A 23758-nucleotide genomic window follows, 5' to 3' on the forward strand; every position below is an offset into this window, starting at 1 on the left:
GTGGTCGGTCAGGACATGGGAGGCACGGGGATGCAGATAGGGACTCCGGCCTCTGCTTCCCTGCCGGCCTGGGGTAGACAGACACTGTTGTTGTCTGAATCTAAACTCAGAATCGATCAGAAAGGGCGGAGAGGGGCCGGGGCAGGGCGGTTTGCAAAAGGGAGTCTGGGAGGGTGCAGGGCTCCCCAGGAGGCAAAGGCAGCAAAGAAGCGGGTCTCACCATGGATCTCAGCCTCAGCTGCAGGCTGGCATCCCCTGATGCCAGAGTCTAACCCCAGAGATGCCGCTGTGGCTGGCCTGGGGCGCAGCCTGGGCAGCTGATTCTAATGAACTCAGCTGAGAAGCAGGGACCTGGCAGAGGCTGGGCCTGCTCAAGGCCAAGGAGGGCGATTGCGGGAGGCCAAGTAGGTCAGAGGGTGGCCCGCCCTGCCCAGGGAACAAACAGGCTGCGTTCCTAACAGCAGGAGGACCCGAGGCCAGAAAGGCCGCTTGGTGGTGAGGCATTAACACCTCCCCAAGGCCTTCCCACCCTCACCCCCACCTCCAGGATCGCCAGATAAAATACAGGGGGCCCAGTTCATTTGAATTTTAAAATGACTTACATTGTAATGTAATTGGGCGTCCTGCTGTTGCTTTTTCATCTGCTAACTCTGGCAGCTCTGCCGTCCCACAGCTGGGGGTGGGGGGGGAGTCAGAGCCCCACTTCAGGTCCCAGCTCTGATTCTAATGTGTCCCAGCACCTTAGGCAACTCACTACCCCTCCCTGAATCTCGGTCACCTCAGGACGCACTACCCCTCCTGCCTTGGCCAGGCTGGCCGTCTCCAGGGCCGCGCATGACTCACAGGTCCCTGGAAAGGCATCCAGCGGCTGCGAAGGGAAGAGGGCCTCTCCCTCTCAGAGATCAGCATTTCCCTCCTGCGGGGCGATGCGGAGGAAGAGCTTTCAAGAGGCTCCTTGTCCTGGAGACGCTGGTGAATGAGACCAGAGCCCAGGGCAGGACCTGGGCCTGCTGAGCTCCAGGGTATGTGCTGTGCTGCTCACTCCTGTCTTCCTCGTCTCCTTCCCCGCCTCCCTCCTCTCCAACTTCCTCGCTGCATCCAGACAACACCTCCCTCCCTACCCAGCAGAAAGAGCGTGTGTGACATTGAGCATGTGGGCCTACAATGGGCCAGGCAGGAGCGCTAAGTACTGAGGACACAATGGGGACCCAGTCCCCGCCCACATGCAGCTTCTGGTCTGGAAATGGGGTGGGGGTATAAGCAAACTCAAGCACTTGAGTGAATATGTTACGGCAAACCTTGGTAAGTATCCCAGGGGAAAAGACCTGAATGCGTGGGGAGCACACCAGTGATGGGGAACCTGACCTCCGTCCTTGAGGAAGTATCCTGGGAATTGATATGTAAACGTGGGGGGGGCGGGATCCAGCAGAGGGAACAGCACGTACAAGGGAGACCTCTGAGGACAGTGTGTCTGGTGTGGCTGGAGGATGGAGGGCAGAGCGGAGAGTGGCCTGAGATGGGGGTGGACATGTTGGACATGCTGGATGGTAGAGACTATGAGAAGGATTAGAATCTTAAGCCCATTCAGCGTCCCAGCAATTCCGCTCCTAAGCATCTATCCAGGGAGTTCAGGAACAGACAAAACGAATCGATGGCATAGAAGTCCAAGCGCTGATTACTCCTGGGGGTGAGTGTTGACTCTGAAGAACCGGGAATGTTCTGTGTCTTCATCTGGGTGTGGTCACAGGGATACACACATGTGGACATTCATCTAGCTGTATGTTTCTCTGTGTACATTACAAAAACAATTGGGTCTCTATCTTAATAAGAGCAATAAGAAACCCCTTAAGCAGCAAGGTTTTAAGTCATGACATGGCATAATCTGTTGGGTGAAAAATAGCTGAGAAGTGAAAGCAGTTGCCCTAAAGAGAAGAAAGGGTGCCCTGGACTTGGGTGGTACAGTTGAAAATGGTCAGAAGTGGGTGGATTCAAAGATATTTTGGAGGAAGAATCAACAGGACATGATTTAGGATATATGTTGGGTAAATGGGTGGATGGATGGATGGAAGGGTTGATCGATAGATGGATGGATGGATGGATGGATGGATGGATAGATGGACAGATGAATGGATGGATGGATGGATGGATGGATGGATGGATGGATGGAAGAGTTGATGGATAGATAGGTGAATGGATGGATGGATAGATGGACAGATGAATGGATGGATGGATGGGATGGATGGATGGATGGATAGATGGACAGATGAATGGATGGATGGATGGATGGATGGATGGATGGATGGATGGACGTGTGGATGGATGGGTGGATGGAGGAATGGTGGATGGATGAATGGTGGATGGGAAGGTAGGTGGGTAATGGACAGACTGGGTGTGAGTGGCTGAATGAGTGGGTGAGTGAACGGGTGGGTGAAGAGGCAAGTGGGAGACTGAGTGGGTGGGTGAATGGATAGATAAGCACCCTTAGAAGGACAGACTCTCTGCTCTCAGTACTGGTGTCGGAAAGTGCAGATGAATTGCACCAGACCAGTGGTTCTCAACCTTGGCTGCACATTAGAATCACCTGGGAATCTTTTTAAAATCCTGATTTCTGGGCCTCATCCTCCGGAAATTCTGTTTCTTTGTTACCAATGTTGTGGCCCCAGCCCATAACAAAGAATTTCCGGAGGATGAGGCACAGAAATCAGGATTTTAAAAAGATTCCAGGTGATTCTAATGTGCAGCCAAGGTTGAGAACCACTGCTCTAGACAGTCACCACACGAGCTTCCCCTGAGACAGGTGCTTACACTTCCGCAGCTCCCCAGTGCCTGAAGGAGAAAAACTGGTCCCTACAATGCCCATTGGGGAGCAGACACTTACAAGTAGGCTCGTTTAATGAGATGCAAGGATCCCCCCATCCTCTGGGCATCGCAGTGAAAGTCCTGGCGAGACCAGGTGAATGGAGGATGAGCCAGGAATGGATACGCCTCTCAGAGCCTCCCCTTGGGAGCCACCCATCCTCTTCCCATCCATGCCCGTCACCACCACCCAAACACCATCACTACCTGTGGAGAGCGGCCACAGCATTTGGACAGGTTCAAGCCTCAGACTAATGAGAGGACATGGTCCTCTCATAGCAAAGCCACGTACAAGTCCCAGCACAATTACAGCCAAAGGCTGTGGTTGTGAGCTTGACCTGATGGTCAGAACCTGTGGTCCCAGGTGGCTGAGTGATGTGGGCTGTGGGAGGTGCGGCAAGTGCTGCCAAAACAAAGCTTGATAGAGTTCAGGGGCATGTAATTGAGCAGATTCGAAACCTGCGAGAACGTTGTAAACATCTTGACCACACCCTTACTTTGCCTCATGGAATCTGCTATAAAATAAAGACTCGGTTTGCAGGCTGTGGCACTGTCTCTCCATCCGAGAGCAGCATCCCATCTGGTCCCAACTGTATTCTCGTGTCTTCTTTAATCCTTCACCGCCCGCCCCCGCCCCCCCCCCCCAAGTTCACCCCTGGCCGTGCTGAGCACAACTACCACCGCTCCCAGCGTCTCCACTGTGATCACCCACCACCATCCAGCTCTGCCGAGACCCAGGGAATGGCGCTCCGTCAGGTGAAGGGGTGAGCTTGTAGGCGGCCCTCTGGGGGATGGAACAGCTTGCCTCTAGCACAGGCCTCAGCACCTCCCAGGGGCTGCTGCACAGCCATGCGGTCCGGCCCCCACTTCCAGGCTGTTGGTCCCTGAGACCCACCCCTGCATCTCCTAGCAGGAGGAGCAAGGAGGCAGGGAGAGCAGCCGTTTCAGAGGGAAGAAGGGCTGCAATCCTGCCAGGGGTGCCCCTGGGGTCCAGAGCTGGCTCCAGGTGCCCCAGCCCAGAGTCACATGCATTGCCTAGACCTCAGAAACTGCCTGGGTTCTGCCCGTGGGCGTCTGACAGCTCAGCCTCCAGAGCTTTCCTCCCACCTCCCCACGCAGGCTGCAGGCTGCGTTTGTGCTGTTTGGGTAAGCAGCGTTCCCCGTGGTTGCCAGAGGCACACTTATTTACCTGGTGGGGAACTGAGGGGCTCCAGGACGCGGGGTGGGTGCCCACACCTGACAACCTCGGGGATGGGGACCCAGCCCACGGGTCTGGGCGGGGAGCTCACGGTGGCTGCAGGGAAAGTCACATTTGCCCAGGGGATTATAGCTGTGATTTCATCCAGTTATCGTATACCCTGTCACCAAGCTAAAATGCAGTCATTGGATCTCCCGCGGCCATGAGCAGACACTTTATACTTTAAAGCCCTGCAGCTTCCAATCCCCACCCCCCACACATCCCCCCCCAGTCCTAAGTCAGTGGGCCATGCTGGCTCTCCCGCCCTTGAGCTGTCACTCAATCCCAGGACCGTGGGGCAATGCAGTCGCGGGGGGAGGGGTGGGAGTGCCCAGCTCAGGAATCCTGCAGTTGTCTTTTGGCAGCAGGCGTCACCCTGATGCAATCGCTGGCCCAACCCCCCTCCTCCCCCCTGCCCCCATTCCGCAGCTGCCGGGAGCCCAGCGTCTGGGGCCGGGCACAGCTGTGCCAGCTGTCGGAGCCAGATTCCGCTGCGCAGCTCGGCCGGCCGTGACTCACAGTCCAGGAGCAGGGAAATGCTCAAAAGTTACGCGCTGCGCTGGGGGTGCCCGGAATCAGCTTGGTTCGTCTTGCCAGATGTCCAGCTTGCAGAGCATGGGGCAGAGGAGGAAGGGGACGGGGAGGCGGCGAGGGGAGCAGACCTGCCTCCAGCCGACACTGCCTGTCGCACACCCTCCGTCGCTCTAATAACAACACTCAGCAGTTAATCAGCGCCTGTGGGGCAGCGGCCGCTGTCACACTCGTTAATTAGTTAATCCACACCGCCCCCTGGGAGGAGGGGCTGTGTTATTAGCCCCACTGGGACCCAGAGGGAAACTGAGGCCAGGGTGGGCGCTTGGCACTGGGCTGAGGGGACGTAGCCTGGCAGCGGGAACAGGACCAGCCCAGGCTCACCACCCATTCTGCTGCCCTCACTCTTGTCCTCGCCTCCGGTCTGCTCACAGTGCTGGCGGCTGTCCCCAAAGACACATGGCCGGACCCGTCAGAAGCACCCCGAGGGAAGGGCAGCATGGCCCGGAGCACAGCGGGTGCCGCGTGCTCTCAACAGACCCCCGCGGTGTCTCCCAAAGTGTCTCAGAGCGCCTGCTGCCTGCTTCCCGGTCAGGCAACGCCAGCCGGGTCTGATGGTTTTGGAACTGACGGGGGGAGGACGGGGGGGGGGACGACATGTCCACCAGGAGGCACCACACGATTCCACTGAATGGGGAACAGACGGCCACCTGGCCCTCGGGGATCCTCAGATCACAGGAGGGGTGGGGCCAGGGTCCCCACGGAGTAGCTCCTGCATGATGGCGCCCAGAGGAACTGTGGATGGACACCTGTTGCGATGCTTTTCAGCCGGAGGCCTGGTGGCTCAGGCCCTGAGGGGTGAAGACTTGAGGTCAGTCCTCAGGGCGAAGAATCCCGGCCAAGGGAGACGCAGGCGGGAGGCACGGGAGCATGGACGACGGAGTTAGAGGGAGGAAGGCAGCAACACCTTCCACAAGTTCGTGACCAGCTGCGACAGCAAAGAGGGCAGCCTCCACGTGTGTTTCCTTGCTGGTCGCCGACGCTGCTGAAGGGGGACAATGAGCCCCTCCGTTTGTGCTTTCTTTCAAAAATATTTGTTATTGATTTTTAGAGAGAGAGGAAAGGAGAGGGAGGGAGGGAGGGAGGGAGAGCAACATCGATGTGAGAGTGTAACCTCAATCGCTGCCTCCTGCTCACCCCCTACCAGGAATCATGCCTGCAACCTGGGCAGATATCCAGCCTGGGACTCGAACTTGGCGCGTGGGACAACGCCGAGCCAACCGAGCCACGCCGGCCAGCGCTCCCCTTTCCCCTTTAAATAGGAATTACCACAGTTTAAAAGCACTTCTCATATTTCCCCTTTTTCTTTCCCCCAATGCTTAGAATAGCACTGCTTCTCAAACTTTACTGAGCATACGAATCGCCCGGGGGTCTGTTCATCTGCTGAGATTCTGCATTTTTTTGTTTGTTTGTTTCTCTCTTTTTTAATGATAATGCTCAGGGCCGTGCTCAGACATTTTTATTGGATTTATTGGTGTGACATCGGTTAATAAAATGATGTGTTTCAGGTGTGCAATTGTATCATACATCATCCGTACGTTGTATTGTGTGTTCACCACCCCAAGTCAATGCCCTTCCGTCACCACATATCGTCCCTCCGCCCCCATCAACCGCCCCTGTTCGGTTCTGTGTTTTCAACAAGGTCCCAGAGGGTGCCACGGCCACCCTTGGAGCAGTGAGAGTTCAAAGGCCACCTCGTTGCTGGTTTAACTTACCCTTTAATTCGGTTGTGAAAGGCCCAGATGGGATCACCATAGAACCAGAGGAGACATGAATGTCCCCTCGAAGGTCTTGGCCCTGGATCTCGAACATGACATCAAGGTCAACAGGGACCCCTGGAACGTGTTTGGTGAGGACAACATGGATTGAATAGAAGGAGGTGTGTGTGTGTGTGTGTGTGTGATGTGGGTGTACTGTGAATTTGTGTGTACGGGGCAGCTAAGGGGAGGAATGGAGTAGACCATTTTTGGACTGGCTGTTCAACTCGAGATTCCTCCTTCTCTGAGAACTCCCCTCCCTCCTGCAGGAGGAGGCCGCCATGTTTGTACTACATGGCACCTCCTCCCCTGGCCGTAGCTGATTGACCACGGCCCAAGCTGGGCCATTAAGATTCTTTTTAAAAAATCTTTTATTGATTGATTGATTTTAAAGAGAGGGAGGAAACGAGAGAGAGAGAGAGAGAGAGAGAGATCAATTTGTTGTTTATGCATTCATTGGTTGCTTCCTGTATGTGCCCTTGAACCTGCAACCTTGGTGTTTCTGGCTGATGCTCCAACCAACTGAGCTACCCGGCCAGGGCCAAGGTTCTCTCTTCTGGGGATCTAGACCTTTGGACCAAGGACATTGGGTTTGACAGTCTCGATTCTGATTAATTGCAATGATCTAGAAAGAAGGTCCCTAAACTGCTATCCGTACAGTCGGTCCTTAAAGCCTCGAGGAACCCCTGCCCTTCCCCAGGCGGGAGGGCTCAGCTCTGCCTTGAATCCCCTGAGGGTCCACCCAGTGTTTGTCTGGGCCCTCACCCCCGTTCTCTTTTTGTATGTAAGCGGCAGTTTGACATTGGAATCACCACAGGTGACACAGAACAGCTTCCAGAAGTAGCTCCCACCGCTCCTCCCACAGAGAGGAAGGCGGCCTGGACCGGGTGTGCAGGGAGCTCTCGGGCTGAGACCCCGGCCCAGTCCCTCTTGCACTCAGCCGCTCATGCGCCACGGTGGGTGGCTCCCGTTTGCACGGAGCTGGGTGCCCACAGGGCCCGTTTGCACGGAGCTGGGTGCCCACAGGACCCGTTTGCACGAGCTGGGTGCCCACAGGGCCCAGAGAGCATTCCGCGGCACTTCCCCTGCACACACAGGCGACTCCCCTTTCTGCCTCTGAGGAATTTCTCCTCCACCAGCTGGGTGGTCAGTGGGCTGATGAAGCGCCCTTCCTACCAGCACAAGCTCCGTCAGCGCCTCCCACAGGCGCCTGCCTTGTGATGGTCTTGCCCGTGGACTGAGCTCCTTGAGGGCAGGCTCAGGTCCTGCGGGTCCGTGCGCCCACCCCCTCCCCCATCCCCCCCAGGGGGAAGCACATCCCACGTGGGGACCCCACGCAGCACTCCCTGCTCCGAGGCGCTCAGGGAAGGTGTAAGTGACCTGCAGCCGGAATGAATGGGCGTGTGAGGAGAGGAGCAGGACGGGCCATTTTCTGCATTTACCAGGAATCCCAAATTGGCCCAGCGCCCCTTGCACCCTGCTGGGTTCCAGGGGGCGGGGTGGGTGTGGGAAGGACACAGTGGCCTGCTCCATCCCCTCCAGGAGCTCTCAATCACCCGGGTAGGTGGAACCGGTCCCGTCCCCCCCACCCCGCCCTCGTGAACCAGCCCTCCAGCGATCCTACTTGCTTTTTTGCTTCTCCCACGCTAAGCCCGGTCACGCGGGGTCTGAAGGAGGGGGACCGAGGCGGCTCCCTTCCCCGCAGGCAGCGCGGCCCGTCCTGCCCCTCCCGGCCGCCCACGGAGCCCGGCCGGGGCGGGAGCCAGGCGCCCACCGCCCCCACGCGCAGGGCGGCGCAGGGGGAAGGCTGCACCCGCTCCGGCCGCGGCGCCGCTCCCCTCCCTGGCACAAGGGGGCGCTGCCGCCCCGCGGTCGTCGCCATGGTCACCGCTGGCGGCGGAGTGGGTTTACGTAAAGGACGCGGTGTCCCCCGGGGGGCGGAGGCGGCCTCCGCGCCGGCGCCGGCGCCCTGCGGAAGCGGCGTTAGTGAATCGGGGCCTCGGGGAGCCCAGGATGGAGGTGGCGGCGGCGGCGGGCCGAGCTCTGCGGCGCGCGGGAGGTAAGGGGGGCCCCGGGCGCGGGCGCGGTGCGAGCGGCGTGGCCGGAGGCGCAGTGCCCGGGGCGCGCGGTGGCCGGCCCGACGGGTCCGCGGGCGGAGGCGCGGCTGCCACGCGCGCCCATGGCAGGTGTGGGCTCCGCGGAGCCCCTGGCGCCGGCGTGGGGATGGTGACACCCGTGGCACGGGCGTGGGCAGTGTGGGTCTGGCACAGGCAGCGTGGTTTTTCGGGCACAGCTGTCAGGAGACTCGCCGCCACCCTGTGCGATGGTGGCCGCCCCGGTGCGGGGCGGGCGCAGCCCTGGGCGCAGCGGGTGGTGGGCACAGCACTTGGACTGGTTTCCAGGCGCCGGTGGTGCCCCTGCCAGGGGATGAGGAAGTGCTGCATTGCTGGGGAGTGGATTGTGCTGGCCTTGGCACGGTCTGGAGAGATGGCACCTGGGGCTTGAAGCAGGGTGTCCCCAGCATGACTGGAGCTCTTGGCGACCGTGAGAAAGGGCCTGGCACAGCGCGGTGCCGGGGGCTGCCTGGCCCTGGGCCGGGAGAGTCCGCGGCCCTCAGCCCCAGGTGGATGGGAAGGGCACGTGCCTCTGCCACCAGCCCCCTTCATGCCTGCTGGGGACACTGGACTGGGGGAAGGCAGACGCCTGGGCGAAGGCTGGTGTCCCTTCTAATGGACAAAAAGGAGAGACAGCAGGACATGCGTCTACCACGAGGTCCCTGATAGCGGCCCAGACAGAGGCCGGTCCAGGTCCCGGCATTACCCTGGGCTCATGAATCTGGATCCAGCTTCGGAGAAGAAGGGAGGTGGGGGTCTCAGCAGCGATCACCATCCATGGACAGTGGGAAACATACAGGGCCGAGGGGTGACCTGTGTCCACGGGCGGGGAGGGGCGTGGCACCCATCTGTCTGTAGTCGCTGGCCCAGCCTTCTCGGTTGATGGTTCGTCCAGGGTGTCTGGGAGTTGCCTGTCTTCTTTGATGCTCAGAAGCCTTTGGGGCCAGAGCATCGCTGGGGCCACGTGTGAACGATGCGTCTGTAGCCCTGGGAGTGTGCCGGCACCGTGCCTGTCCCCCCAGGCCTTCGGGAAGCTTCCGGGGAGGGTCTCACCGGGTTGTACTTCACAGAGGGGCAACTTGCAGCCCCCCCCCCCCGGGAAGTCTTGGGGTGTGGAGGAAATCTTTAGGTCTCTGTGGATCACCGGGGGGAGTGGAATCGGGTAGAAGAAGAAATGTGGTGCGCTTGGGCTGAGTCTGGGGGAGGCCTTGAGGAACCCAGGAAGGTGGTGTTGAGGGTATGGGGCACTAGGGTGGCAGGTGGCGGCTCACTGGCGAAGGTGGGCGCTTGGAGGTGCTGCTGAGGTTCCTTAAAGCTGGGGCACCGCCCAGTGAGTGCACTTGGAGCCAGAAAACTGGACTTCCCGTCTGGGGGCGGCACGACCTTGAGCAGGTGACTTCACCTCCCAGGGTTGTGTCACAGGGTGGTCCTAGGGGCAGGAGGGGACGACGCACGTGAAAACCCTTCGCAGCCGCGAACGCTGCACAGGGACCGGGGGTTCTCGCCAGGTAAAGAGCCCGGGTGGGAAATGGAGGCGTAGGATGTGACTGGGGAGGAAGCAGCCGGGAGAGCGAGAACTTGTCTTAGGGAATTAGAGGCCAGGAGGGTACAGGCTCTGGTGGGGGAAAGGGGCGTCTGTGGACAGTGTGAGTCAGCAGCCAAGTCCCGAGCGTGGCGGCAGCCAGCGTGGGGTCCTGTGGGAGTGGCGGGAGCCAGCGGGAGGCACTCGCTCGGCTGCAGGCGTGCCGCCCCGGGTCCACGCAGGGCTGGAGGTGTCTGTGGCTGATAGATCTGGGGTACCTGTGTGGGAGGGGGGCTTGGAAACGAGCGTTTCCTCCGGAGAATTCCCCTGGGCTCTGGGTTCTGAGGGTGGGGGTGGGGAGCAGCCACGTCAGCAGTTTTGAGACTGTGGCCTGAGGAACGCGAAGTGGGTCAGAGCCACCAGGTGGGCTCGGGCCATGTGGGCCCGTGAGGGAGGCTGAGACCGGATGGCAGGGGGACTGGAGATCCTGAGGGATGCCCTCCGACACGTGGGCCAGGAGAAGGGGCGATGGGCACCCTCAGAGGGGTCCTCGAGGGCTGACAGGAGAGGCACGAGTTCCCGGCGTGGGCCCACTCCCATCGGAAGGGCCGTCCCGGGTCCGGAAGCTGAGGGGGGCGCCTCCTGCCAGCAGGGGCCTCGCCTGCCACTGGCGGCAGAGCCTGACCTCAGGCCTGCACAGCCAGCAGGCTCTGCCCTGGGCGCCTGTTCATCCTACCCCTGCTGAGCATCCCACGTGGTGTCTGCCTCGGCCAGCAGCCGTTTCCACAGCCTGCTCTCCGAGGCCGAGTGCCCGCTCAGTGGCCAGGCCGCAGTGCCCAGCCGTGGGGTAGAGGGAACATGGCCCCGCCAGGCTGGCTTTTCCACGCCGTGGGCCTCGCCCTGCCCAGTGGCTGCCGCCTGGGCCCTGCCTGGCCTTGCAAGGCTTCCTTGGCCATTGGTCCCGGTTTGGGCCGCGGGGCTGGGAGTTCTGTCCCGCACACGCCCCGCAGCGCCTTTCTCTGCCTCCCCGGGAGCTGCCCGCACCTCCATCCCTGCCTGCACGGCTCTCCTAAGTGCAAGCCCCTTCCGAGGAAGCTTCAGCCCTCCCTGCAGGGAATGCCCGGCGTCCACGCCCCTCAGCTCCCCTCCACACCGCCGCCTGTTTGTTTTGAGTTGTGCTCAGCCCGATGGTCTGGGGCTCCAGGACCCTCTGCAGCCACCCCTTGCCATCTGCCCGGGGTGCCGGGACTCCGCACCGCAGAGCTGGGTGGCGGCTGCGGCCGCTCAGAGAGGGGGAGTTGGCCCTCTGTGCCCAAGAGCGGGGCGGAGCGGAGCCTGTGTCCGAGCCCTCGGAGTTGGAGGCCTGGGGCCTCGGCCAGTGACTGCTCCCTGTCGTGTCCACGGGTGCCGGGTGGGGGTAGCACCACGGGGTGGACGTCGAGGGCCAGCAGCTCTCAAGCTGAGACTTTTTCCAGCTCTGGTCCTCAGTCCTGTTCCCAGTCCATGTTTCTCCAGAAGTTGCTCATCTCAGCTCCTGGCAGTCTGTCCTTCCTCGGCTCGTAAGTCACGGTGCCCGGCTGCTCCCCCGCAGCGGGCCGGGGAATCGGGCATCTCCGGACAGAGGCCTCGGACCGGAGCTGAGAGCACCAGCCCGCCCGCCCCGGCTGGAGGCTCGCCTGTCAGCGGAAGCCACTCCCCACCCTGCCCTCCTGCTGGGACCAGAGGGGGACCTCAGGGCTTAATCACCTGTTGGCCGGGCGCCCCACCTGAGTTCCATTTCTTCCTGGAATAGCTGTGCGTTACACTCTCGTGGCGGGCAAGTAGCGCCGGGGGAATATCGGTGAGCGTGTGGTCAGCGGAAGAGGAATCTCAGAACCGCCAGCCCAGGACCTGGAGGATGTGGTTCTCTCCCCGGGGGCCGGGGCGATCTATCTTGATTTTCTTCTTTCCTCTGAGATCCTGGCCTTGGCAGGCTGGACAGGGGCAGGCGTGTGCAGGCCGGGAGGACCCAGGAAACTGATCCCGGGGACTTCTGGCCGCTGGGGTAGGGGGTGTGGGGGGCTGGCGTGGAGGGGGCCGTGTGGCCACAGGTGAGGGTGTTTGGCTTGAACGTCCAAGCCCCTGCCAGGTCGTGGCTGAGACGAGTAGGGTGGGGCTGTCCCCGCCAAAGGGCTGCCTGGGGTTTGCACATGTGTGAAGCCACGTGTGCCCGTAAGTGTGTCCGTGGGAAGCGAGGGCTGAGGGGGCGTGGAGCGTCTGGCGGTGTGGGGACCGGTGGGCTTCTGTGTCTGGCCGGCCTGGTGTCGGTGGGTGTGCGGAGGGGGAGTGGCTGGGCCCGCAGAAGCAGGAGAGAACAGTGGGAGCGGAGGGCGGATTTCACGTCTCCTGTGTGATTCTTACAAGAGGGGCCTCTCTGCTTCCTCAGTAGCCTCAGAAGGAAGCCAGGCTGGAGGCGTGGCTCTCAAACACGTACACGTGTGCCTGCCCCACGCGCCTCCTCACGGCCCCCTGGAACTCAGCGGGCGACAGGCCCCCCTGGGCGACAGGCGGTAGCATTGGAGCCCACGGGCGTTATGACGTGGGGTTCTGGCATCCAACAGACCCAGGTCTGAGTCCCAGGGCCTTTCTGCACCTCAGTTTCCTCGCCTGTGAAATGGGCAGTCAAACCTCTCACCAGGGTGGTGGCAGGAATGCCACGGCCTAACTAACGGCGGTGCCTGGCGAGTGCCGAGGTCCTGGGAGAGCAAGCGCATGCGGGACATGCCCTGCCCTCGCAGCCGGCGGCGGGTCCACAGGAAAGCAGTGACCTGGTGACCCGCGTCGTTACAGGGAGGATGCAGGCGGCCAGCCCCTTCTCGGTGTGAACTCCCCACGCCTGCCCTCGGCACGGACGGAATCCTGCACATCCGCCAACAGAACCAGACACAGAATAACGTCTTTGTCCCTGGGGAATGGTTCCACCCAGACACTGCTTTTTTAAAAAGGTGTTTTTATTGATTTTTTAGAGAGAGAGGAAGGGAGAGGAATAGAGAGATGGAAACATCCGTGAGAGAGAAATATCGATTGGATGCCTCCTGCACGCCCCCCCTCCCCCTGGGGATTGAACTCACAACCGGGTCTGTGCCCTGACTGGGAATCGAACCGGTGACCTCTTGGTTCATTGAGTCAACACTCACCCACTGAGCCACACCAGCCAGGAGGATACCTACTTTGTGAGCACCCGCTGAGGGTTGGTACCCGTGGGGCCATGGCGACAAACTGGACATTCCCGAGCCGACCAGTGTGGCTCCTGTCCTCGAGGACCTCGCAGTCTGTGGAGACGATGGGAGGAGGACGCGAGGTCTGCGCTGCAGTTTCCAGAGGCAGAGCCCCCGGAGGGGAGGTCCGAGGAGGCGGAGTGACTGGGATGAGGGAGATCCGGGAGACGCGGGTGGTGATGCCTTCAGCCTGGGCCGTGCAGGTGACTGTGGAGGAAGCAGAACAATGGGGGTGGGGGGAGAGGATGTCTGGGGAAGCCAGGCTCGACCGTTTGTGGTCTGGATTGAGCACTGGGTGCCGGAAATGGAAGCAATGAAAGCTAAGATTGCACAAGTGGGCTGGAGCTGGGTCCCCGAGAGCCATGGCTGTGGCCCCATGGGGTGTGTGGAGAACATGGGCAGTCACTGAAGTGTCCTGGGGGCGAGGTGCCAGGAGGGGGGACCGGAGGGGAGGCCAGCTGGCGGCTAGGGCAGGTGCGGGTGCGGGGGCTTGACGCTGGGCAGTAGCCGCCCGGGGGAGGGAAGGGGAGAGACCAACTTGGATGGTTATGGGGGTGAGAGGGGAGCCATGAGATCTGTGGTTGGGTCGGTAAGAGGCGGGCGAGCAGCCGGCCCAGGAGGGAGGGCCGGAGCAGGGGCAGCAGCGCCTCGGTGCCCCACCCGGGATGCGCTGCCCACACTTGACTTTCAGCGGCTTGGCCTCCTCGCGTTCCAGGCCGGGAGGGGGAGTGGGAGTGGGAGTGGGGGCTCTCCCACATCCCCAGGAGGCCGTTCGCGCTGCCCGCAAGGCTGTCCTCATCCCCGAGGACCTGCCCAGCGGTCCCCGAGTCCTCACACTCCTTCCAGGCGCTTGATCCTTTCCTCCCCAAATTACCCCTTGAAATGCCGCCTGCCTGAGTTCAGCCCAGGAGGCTGCTATTCTGGGAGGTTTGATCAGAACCCTCTCAGCACCTGGGCGTTCTCCGAGCTGTAGGGGGAGGTAGAGGGCAAGCTGGGGGGTGGGAGAGCTGGGGGGTGGGCGAGCTGGCGGGGTAGTGGGCGAGCTGGGGGTGGGTGAGCTGGGGGTGTGGGCGAGCTGGGGGGGTAGTGGGTGAGCTGGGGGCATGGGTGAGCTGGGGGGTAGGGGTCGAGCTGGGGGGATGGGTGAGCTGGGTGGTGGGCGGGAGAGCAGGGCCTGCCTCCACCGGGAGATGCGGGAGGGGAGGGTGGGCCTGGGCTGTGTAAGGCGAGGCATTCAACCTGAAGAGGCCCCTTGTCGCTGCCTCTTCTGGAGCCATTAATTAATTTATGATTGATGTTCCTGGACTTACTTGAGCTTAATCTATTATTGATGTCCCTTCATTATGTACCATCCACCCTGCACCTCCCAGCACATGGCTGCTCCGGCGGGGAGGCCGGCGAGGCGTGAGCTCTGCGGGCTGCCCCTCTGCCCGCCAACCGACCCGCCGGGACAGAGGCCTGCGCCCGGGCTTCTGCCAAACCCTTTCAGGTTTGGGGGGTCTGGGAAGGCCCCAACGTGCCTGTCTCCAGGAGGCTTTGCTCAGACACACAACAGCGCAGGAGTAACAGCCGTGTCCGGGTGGCGAATGTGGAGGCACTAAACCAGCCCCGTCCAGAGGGGCTCATTCCACCTGCCCCAGGCCCCGCTCCAGCCCCCGCCTCCAGGAGGCTCAGAGAGGCGAGCTCCCTGCCCCGGGACAGGCGAGTAGGTGGGGAGCCGGGGTGTGAACTCTCTTCTCCTCTCCTCCAGGCCCCACACAGCCCACCTATCCCATGATGCCCTTCTTCCCGCCGCACTGACTTCAGGACTGTCCTCTCGGACATGGTCGGGGGTCACAGCACCCGCATCCCCGGGGGGGGTGTGTTGTAACATGTCGGTGGCTCGTTCCCCTCACTCATGCGCATCCTCACGGAAGACGAACAGTAACGGCAAAGCAGCACTCACTGGGCAGCGAGGCCAGGCGCCGTGCACGCGTTCGCTCACGGAGTCCTCGAAGCCACCCCGAGAGGCGCGACACAGGCGCCCATTTTACAGACGAGGTTGAGAAACCAGCTCTAGGCACTCGGCTGGGGGCGGCGGGGCCAGGCTTCGGAGCCCAGCAGCCGCGAGGTGCGGGGTGCGGATCTGATTCTCCCTGCATCCCTTTCCCTCTCCGTCTCCTTGGGCCTGTGTGTTCATCAGATGCCTGTGTAGTTCCCCAGCTTTCACCATTCTGGCCTGGAGAGCTGGTGTGTGCAGGGCCCCCTCCTTTGCTGTGGGGACCCGGTGTGCCCACTCACACAGGACGGTGATTTTAGGGAGACAATGAGGCAGGTGAGGGTGCTGGGCCCTGGCTCTGCTGGGCGACTTCAGATGAGTCACCCAGCCTCTCGGCGCCTCGTCGGCCCTGTTTGTGTAACAGCAGCAATGATGCTTGCTCTCCCTCCTGCACGGACTGTCCCCGAGCTCCAGGGGCCGCGGTGGGAGACGCTGGCAGTAGAGGACTAGAGCTGCTTGTGTCGGAGACTCCAGAGCTGGCGCACAGGGTGAGATGCTCAGGCACCTGGACCCAGGCCCTCTGAACCGCCCGGACAGGCCAGCGGGCCCGTGGCTTGCCAGGTGGCAAGGATGCACTCGACGGCCCTGTTGCACCCAGAGCTGGGCAGGAGGTCCCTCGAGTGAGTGCCCTGCCCCAGCCTGGTACCCTGTGGGCTGGCCAGCACCTGGAGGCAGTCCCTCCTGCTCTGGGTCCTGGGGGGCGGGGGGTAGTGCAAGGGCCGCCTGGGGTTGTGGGCCCCTCACCCCTCTCTCCTCCACTCGCCTGGGCAGCCTGACTAGGTGGGTCCAGGCTGGGTTTGGTGAGAAAGGACAGCTCACCACGCAGCCGCAGGGCATCCCCTCATCCCTCCGAACGCACGGGAGCCTGGTGAAGGGTGAGCCGCGGCTGCTGTTCCGGAAAGCGGGGTGGGGGGTGGGGGGGAGACTGGCGGCCGCTCCGTGGCTGGGTTCCCAGGGCGTTGGCTGGGGAGCCTCTGCTTTCTCATCAGCTTCACTCCAAGTGCGTTTCTGCGCGGAGCTGGGCCTGGGGGGCAGGATGCTTGCTGCTGGGGACCCCAGCCCCCAGGCCCCGGAGAAGAGGGTAGAGGTTGCCCTGCTGGTGGGGGCGAGGCCCGCCTGGCTTGGCTGCTGGAAGTCTGTGGCCGGGCTGCTGTTTGGTGGCGTTTCGTTTCGCTTCCCAAGTTTCCGCCTTCTGCAGGCGGGATGACATCAGGCCCGCGGCACGCCCTGCAGCCGCTCCCACGGCAGCCCTGGCCCACGCTGCCTGGACAGCTGTCCCGCTGCAGATTCCGGCCGCCCTGGGCCCCGCAGCGGAGGGACTCCCGTGGCCTTTCCAGTCTCAGGGGCCAGTCACGCCCAGGGACCACCTGCAGGCAGCACCTGCCCGCCCCACCCACTCAGGGCTGTGCCTCCAGGACCAGGCCACTCGGGTCCCTTGGGTCACCCTCTTCTGATTCACTCTCCTGCTCTCTAAACCCAGCCTGACAAGGCCTGCAGGCGTGGCCTGTAGCGGAGAGACGGAGCTTCGCGGAGCCCACGGCTACTTGGCAGGTCACTTCACCCCCCTGCGCCTCAGCTTCCTCATCTGTGAAGTGGGGGTGTAACGGGGTGTGGCATACTGGCCCTCGAGGGGGACGCCACCCCGGAAGCCCTGCCGGGTGCCAGGAGCGCGCAGGCTCTCGGTACATGCTCCCTGCTGTTGTTAGTCCCTGGGGTTGCTTCTGTGACTCTTCTCTTTAACCCCGGCCTGGCCGGTGCTCAGCTAAGGGTCCTCCCTTTCCGAACAAGGCCGCGTCTCCTCTGCAGCCAGGCAGGCCCTGCACCACGCCCACCCGCCAGGCCCGGGCCCCCCTCCCGTCCCCTCCAGCTTCTGGCCTCTCCTCAAGCTGGCAGTGCCCTCTGGCATCTTCCCCCTTCCTTCCTGCCCAGCCCTCCCTGAGGCCGGCCCCTGCCCCCAGCTCCTTTTGGTTTCCTTCCTTTGGCACTTCTTCCACTGGCTGCCTTCTCTTTGTCCACCTTTTCCTCCCCTGAGGCCTTTGGGGGAAGCCAGTGTCTTTCCTCAGAGCCTCTCTGACCCTCCTGTGCCCGTGGGAAGATGGCCGGTGGGTCCGGTTGTGCATGGCCAGAGGGGTCAGGACGTGTGCTCACAGCCAGGAACCCCGGCATCCTTGGCGAATCCAGACCTCCCCCCCACCCCCTGCCCGTCCTCTCTGGTCCTCGCCGGTCAGGACAGCCGCTCCGGTGGCTGCAGAAGGCGGCCGGCCAGCGCTGCCAAAGGGGCCTGGCTGGCGGCCACGGGAACCCAGCCTGTGGGGCACAAAGCCCCAGCTGAGGCCTGAGGTCCCAGGTTCAAGGACATGCCGGAGGAGAAGGCCAGAGGCGGCCCCAGCCCCAGGGCCAGGAACACAGCCACATCTGGAGGCGCCTTCCTCCTGGAAGTCGAGGAGTTTTTCTCCAGACTTGGTTTGGGTGGCGGACCTTTGAAAGGACCCTTCCTTGGGCGGGGGCCCGACTGTGGAGAGAGGACGGCCTTGCCACGCACAGCCCCGGCCTCCGTCCCGGGGAGCTGGCCCGGCCCCGCTGGCCCCCAGCTCCGCGCCCGGGCTGGGAACAGTACAAGTTCCCACCTGGCCCTCAGGGAGTCCCCGGTGATGGCTGACAGGTGACAGACAGTGTACAAGGTAACAACAGCAACACCAGCAGGCTCTCCCTGGCATTCCTCTCTGCCAGGCTCGCCCTCCGCGCTCTGTGCGTAGTAACTCATCTAACGCAAAGAGTAGTGACAGCTCCTGCTCCGTGGGCACGCGCCGGGCTCCGGGCTCTGTGCCCAGGCGGTGCCCACCCACCCGCCGAGGGAGCATGCGGGTTCTATAGCAGGAGACCGGCCAGGACCTCAGCTTCCCTGGAGAATGGAAGGAACCTGCTAGAAGGTTTCTTTATACTTTCGGCTGGCGGGCTGGGACACAGGCCCCCACTGTCCGGCCCCTGCTCTTGGCCGGCTTCCTTCTCGGTCCCCCACCTGGTGTCGGGTCTGGAGACCCTGCAAATCACAGGAGAACAGGTTCTTCCAAAAGGAAGGGCCCTACCGCCGAGAGGCCTGTCACTCTCCACGCACAGGCCCGCCTGTGGGCACCTCCTCAGACCCGGCACCTGTCCGGCCGTGGCAGGTGGCTTTCGGGCACACACAGCTGGCTCCTCTCACCCCACGTGCCCCCGCCAGTCATGCTGGGCTGCAGGTTGTCCCCTGCTGCCAGCCTGCGCGGCACAGCCTAATAGATGGCTCACGGCAGCCTGCTCTCGGAGCCGCCTTCTCCATCGCTTGGCCCTTAGAGAGCCGGCCCTCCCTCCCCAGGTGAACCCATTGAGCCGGCTTCCGGCGGCGGTAACTAAGCCAGCACACAGCCCACCATCTGCTCAGCACTTTGTAGAAGCTGGAGCCCGTGGGGTAATGCACTCCCATCATAAAGCAGCTGGAGCGGTGCGCCCTGGGATGTATAAATTATAGGCGCCTCTGAAGTTGTAATTGCACGTGGCAGCGGCTGGGCGGTTGGAAGGGGCGGCCCGGCCGGCTATTCCCCGCTTCCTTCCAGGAGGCACGCAGAGTCTGGCGGCGAAAGAATGTCCTCAGACCAAACCCAGCTCCGGTTGCTCTGCCCGGTTCCCACTTCCCACTTCCTGCTCCCAGCTGCGTCCGCAGAGCCTGCGGGCTCCGGAGGCGCGAGCCCCAGGCCCTGTGCCCTGTCTGTGCCCTGGACGGGACGAGTGGGCCTGGGCCCAGGGTGGGGGGGCGGGGGTATCACCGGCGTTTCCGGGGGAGCATCAGGGAGGTTGGCGGCCCCTGCCTCCCAGCTCTCCTCGGGGAAGTGGTGCGTTGGAGCCCACCCGGAGGAGTGCTTTCGGGGAGCGTTGTGACTGGGGGTGCGGGGAGGGGTGGGGTGCGAGGTGCTCAGGCTCTGGGCTGGACCCACTGGCTTCCTGTGGTTTCAGTGCCCACCTGCGTCATCAGAGGAGTGGTTGAGCTGCTCTGGGAGCGCTGGGGGTGGGGGATGGGGGGAAGGGGGGAGGCAGGGATGATGCGTGTCAAGGACGCAGCCTGGTGCTTCTTTAATGGGGACACGGGTCACCTGGGGACTTAACCAATACCGATCCCGCGCAGGCAGGAGGCCCAGGTCAGCTCCTGGTGACGGCCCACAGGCCACGCCTGGAGCGGCCGGGCAGTCTTGAGGCATAGGAAGAGCTCACTCGGTTCTGGCTGATGACCCATCAAAGTGCCCCTCGCCCCGCCTGCCCACACCTGTCCGTGTGCCCACGTGAGTGGAGTTCCACGCTCCCAATGTGGGCCATGAGCCAGCACAGCAGCGACACCTGAGAACGGGTTAGAGATGCAGAACCTCAGGGAGCCCCAGCCCGAATCAGAACCTCAGGGAGCCCCCAGCCCGAATCAGAACCTCAGGGAGCCCCCAGCCCGAATCAGAACCTCAGGGAGCCCCCGGCCCGAATCAGAACCTCAGGGAGCCCCCAGCCCGAATCAGAACCTCAGGGAGCCCCCAGCCCAAATCAGAACCTCAGGGAGCCCCCGGCCCGAATCTGAACCTCAGGGAGCGGAGCCCAGGAGCCTGAAGCTGGACGGCTGTGCTCACTCGGGTGGAAGCCCTGCGGCCCGTCCTGAGCCTGGCCTCTCTGAGTGTGGGCGGTGTCCCCAGCATCAGGATCTCCTGGGATTGGCTGAGATGGGACTCGCTCAGAATATAGGTTCCTCTGGTGATTGTAATAGAATCAGGGACATAGGAAGGGAATGGACTGACTATTCTTGGGGGGGGGGGAGGGGTGTGGGGGTGAGGGAAGAGATTGGACAATAATCGTGCACCTATGGATGAGGACAGTGGGTGGGGAGTGAGGGCGGAGGGTGGGGTGGGAACTGGATGGAGGGGAGTTATGGTGGGAAAAAAGAGTAACTAATGTAATAATCTGAACAATAAAGATTTCATTGAAAAAAAAAAAAGAATACAGGTTCCTGGGCCCTACTTTGGACCCAGCCAGAATTTCTGTTCGGGGCCTAGGAATCTGCATTTATCCCTGTACTTCTGGGAGTCCGTCACTGCTTGAGAGCTGCGGGCAGGACCCATTCCATACCCCCCCCCTCAACTTCTGCATAAAACTTTGTCTCTGGGGGGGCAGATGGGCCCGGGCATCAGGAGCCCCAGGCTCCAGCACGGTGCTGCCTGGGGTCCCCCCAGCTGCTGGAATGTTCTCAGTGAGAAGAGGGCCCCAGCAGGGAACTGTCGCGTAAGCTCACGCATGCCAGGCACATGGACAGCTCCAGTCATGAGGGAAGAGGGGGCTGGAAAAATGTTCAATGGAGAGAAGTGTTTACCTTCTCGAGCTCAGTGAAATGGAGCAGTAGGTGTGGGGTGACCCCGTGTTTGGACAGAGGAAAAGAAAGGCCGGACAGATGTGAACAGTTCATCATTTCCGGAGGGATCCTGGGCGTTTTCTATTTTCTTTCCCTTTCTCGCTCTCTCTCCCATCCCCCCCCCCCCCCCTTGGTGTCTATTTTCTAAGGAGAAATAAGAAGGAAAAAGCAGGCATAGCTGAGCGTGTCAGGTCACAGGGGCCCGTGGCAGGCCCAGCCTCCCAGACCGGCTCCTCTCGCTCCACCTGCCTGCTGGGGTGACCTTCCCCACGGTCTCCCCCCTACTCCCCCCCCCGGCTGTGCCTGCTGCTCCCCAGTCCCTCACACTGTTCCCCCCACTTGTCTCTCTGCATTGAGTTTTTCCTGATGATAGCAAGGGTACCTCCCCCCTTTAACAACAGAGGAAAGAGGGGGGGCGGGCAGCCGAAGGATGGGGAGCCCCCAAGCTCGCTAGCCTCTGGGGCGGAGTTCAGTTTCCATCAGGGCGTCCCCTAGGCGCCTGAACCTACGTTCCAGAGTGCCTCAGAGGATGTGCTCGGAGGTGGTGGTTGAATGAATGAGGCTTTGAAAGCAGCCCTGGGCAGGGCAGGGCGGGGCGGGGCGGGGCAGGGCCCATGGCTGTGTGACCTTGGGCATGTCAGCATCCCTCTCTGGGCTTAGGGTCTTCATCTCTGAAATTCAGGGAGTCAGGGAGGCTTGAGCTCTGGGTCCCCCTGGGCCCTTCTAGCTTTAATCTCTGGGGCGTCACATACCTTCCCCCTCGGCCCCCCTTGCCGGGAGGCCTAAGCTACTTGTGCTGTCCAGGAAGAGCCCGCCTGTCGGTCCCAGCTGCCTGGCGAGAGTGTATTCAGAGACAGCTGCTCAGGGCAGGGCCCTCCGAGCAAGGTGAGGGCGGAGCAGGAGCACAAGAGGCGCCAGGTGCAGGGAATGAAACTAAGCCGCCGGCAGTGGGGGGCTGGGGGGCACCCGTCCCTGGGTCTGATCCTGGCCTCCCGTGACCCCTTCACGCTGCTGGCGGTTGGGTGTCTGCTTTCATCTTCTGCCCAGAGCTGCCTCTGTCGCAGGCCCCCCGCCTGGCTTTGTGGCTGAGACCCCATTTCCCTCCGCCTCAGCCGCCCTGAGCTGCAGCCCTTCGAGCGGCTGTTTTCCAAGGAGTGGCTCAGTGCGGGGAGGAGGGGGCGTCCTTTCAAGCCATTTGCTTTAAAGCCACTTCCAGAAACCCATGGGATTTGTGTGGTCACATCTTTTCAGTCTTCTTTCTAAGTAATGGATGGGCTTCTGGGTCTCTTCCCCAAACACCTTCCTTGCCTGAACCATAGAGAGAGGGGTTTCAAACCTGAACTTGGAGGGGCTCTGGGTACCTGCCCGGGTGACACCAAGCACGTGTCTACCTGTGGTGCCGGGGAAACAGCCAGACGGCCCTCTGTGCACTCATGAGTGTGTATTTTCCTGGACCGGGGGCTCCACAGAAGCCAGCTTTCCTGCAACCCGGAGGCAGGAGCTGGGAGGGAATGATGGTGCCCAGCACAGACCCCGAGAGGGCAGAGGTGAGGGGGCGGCCTCTGTGCTGGCTGGGATCAGGCCCATGCACAGGTGCGTCTGCTTTCAGGGTCCTGACAGGCCCATGCACAGGTACGTCTGCTTTCAGGGCCCTGACAGGCCCATGCACAGGTGCGTCTGCTTTCAGGGTCCCCGACAGGCCCATGCACAGGTGTGTCTGCCTCCAGGGTCCTGACAGGCCCATGCACAGGTGCGTCTGCCTCCAGGGTCCTGACAGGCCCATGCACAGGTGCGTCTGCCTCCAGGGTCCCGACAGGCCCATGCACAGGTGCGTCTGCCTCCAGGGTCCTGACAGGCCCATGCACAGGTGCACCTGCCTCCGGGGTCCTGACAGGCCCATGCACAGGTGCGTCTGCCTCCAGGGCCCTGACAGGCCCATGCACAGGTGCATCTGTCTCCGGGGTCCTGACAGGCCCATGCACAGGTGCGTCTGCCTCCAGGGTCCTGACAGGCCCATGCACAGGTGCATCTGTCTCCGGGGTCCTGACAGGCCCATGCACAGGTGCGTCTGCCTCCAGGGTCCTGACAGGCCCATGCACAGGTGCATCTGTCTCCGGGGTCCTGACAGGCCCATGCACAGGTGCGTCTGCCTCCAGGGTCCTGACAGGCTCATGCACAGGTGCACCTGCCTCCAGGTTTCTGAGGGGCTCATGCACAGGTGCGTCTGCCTCCAGGGCCCTGACAGGCCCATGCACAGGTGCGTCTGCTTTCAGGGTCCCCCGACAGGCTCATGCACAGGTGCGTCTGCTTTCAGGGTCCCGACAGGCTCATGCACAGGTGCGTCTGCTTTCAGGGTCCCCGACAGGCCCATGCACAGATGCACCTGCCTCCGGGGTCCTGACAGGCCCATGCACAGGTGCGTCTGCCTCTGGGGTCCCGACAGGCCCATGCACAGGTGCGTCTGCCTCCGGGGTCTTGACAGGCCCATGCACAGGTGCGTCTGCCTCCAGGGCCCTGACAGGCCCATGCACAGGTGCGTCTGCCTCCAGGGCCCTGACAGGCCCATGCACAGGTGCGTCTGCCTCCGGGGCCCTGACAGGCCCAGGCACAGGTGTGTCTGCCTCCGGGGTCCTGACAGGCTCATGCACAGGTGCGTCTGCCTCCAGGGTCCCGACAGGCCCATGCACAGGTGCGTCTGCCTCCAGGGTTCGAGGGGCTTTTGTGGGGGGGTGGGAGGAGGAGGAAGAAAAGAACAAGTGAGCAGTCAACTCCTGCTCAGCCGTCAGCGCCCTAACGGCAGCCTTCTCCGTTGCCTGGGCTGAGCAGCTGTCGGGGCCGTGGGATCTGGCGTCACCGCTCTGCGCTCTGGCCCGAGGATGGGTCTCCCGGTCATTCTGGGCTGTGAGCGCTCCCGGATGGGCCGTGTCATCTTCACCGACATCCCCAGGAGGTCCTCCTTCCGATCCTGTGAGT

At 62.3% G+C, this 23758-nt stretch overlaps 1 protein-coding gene across 1 annotated transcript in view; it reads left to right on the forward strand.

Annotated features, from left to right (window-relative positions):
* The first annotated feature begins 8401 nt into the window (after positions 1-8401).
* DAGLA (diacylglycerol lipase alpha) overlaps positions 8402-23758 on the forward strand; it is a 59796-nt gene continuing 44439 nt past the window's right edge. Inside the window, exon 1 of the mRNA XM_081098971.1 lies at positions 8402-8500. The gene's annotated coding sequence lies outside the window, so the exon portion shown is untranslated. The remainder of the gene's footprint in view (positions 8501-23758) is intronic.

This window comes from Myotis nattereri, assembly GCF_964212035.1.
Source record: "Myotis nattereri genome assembly, chromosome: 9".
Classification (NCBI taxonomy): Eukaryota; Metazoa; Chordata; class Mammalia; order Chiroptera; family Vespertilionidae; genus Myotis; species Myotis nattereri.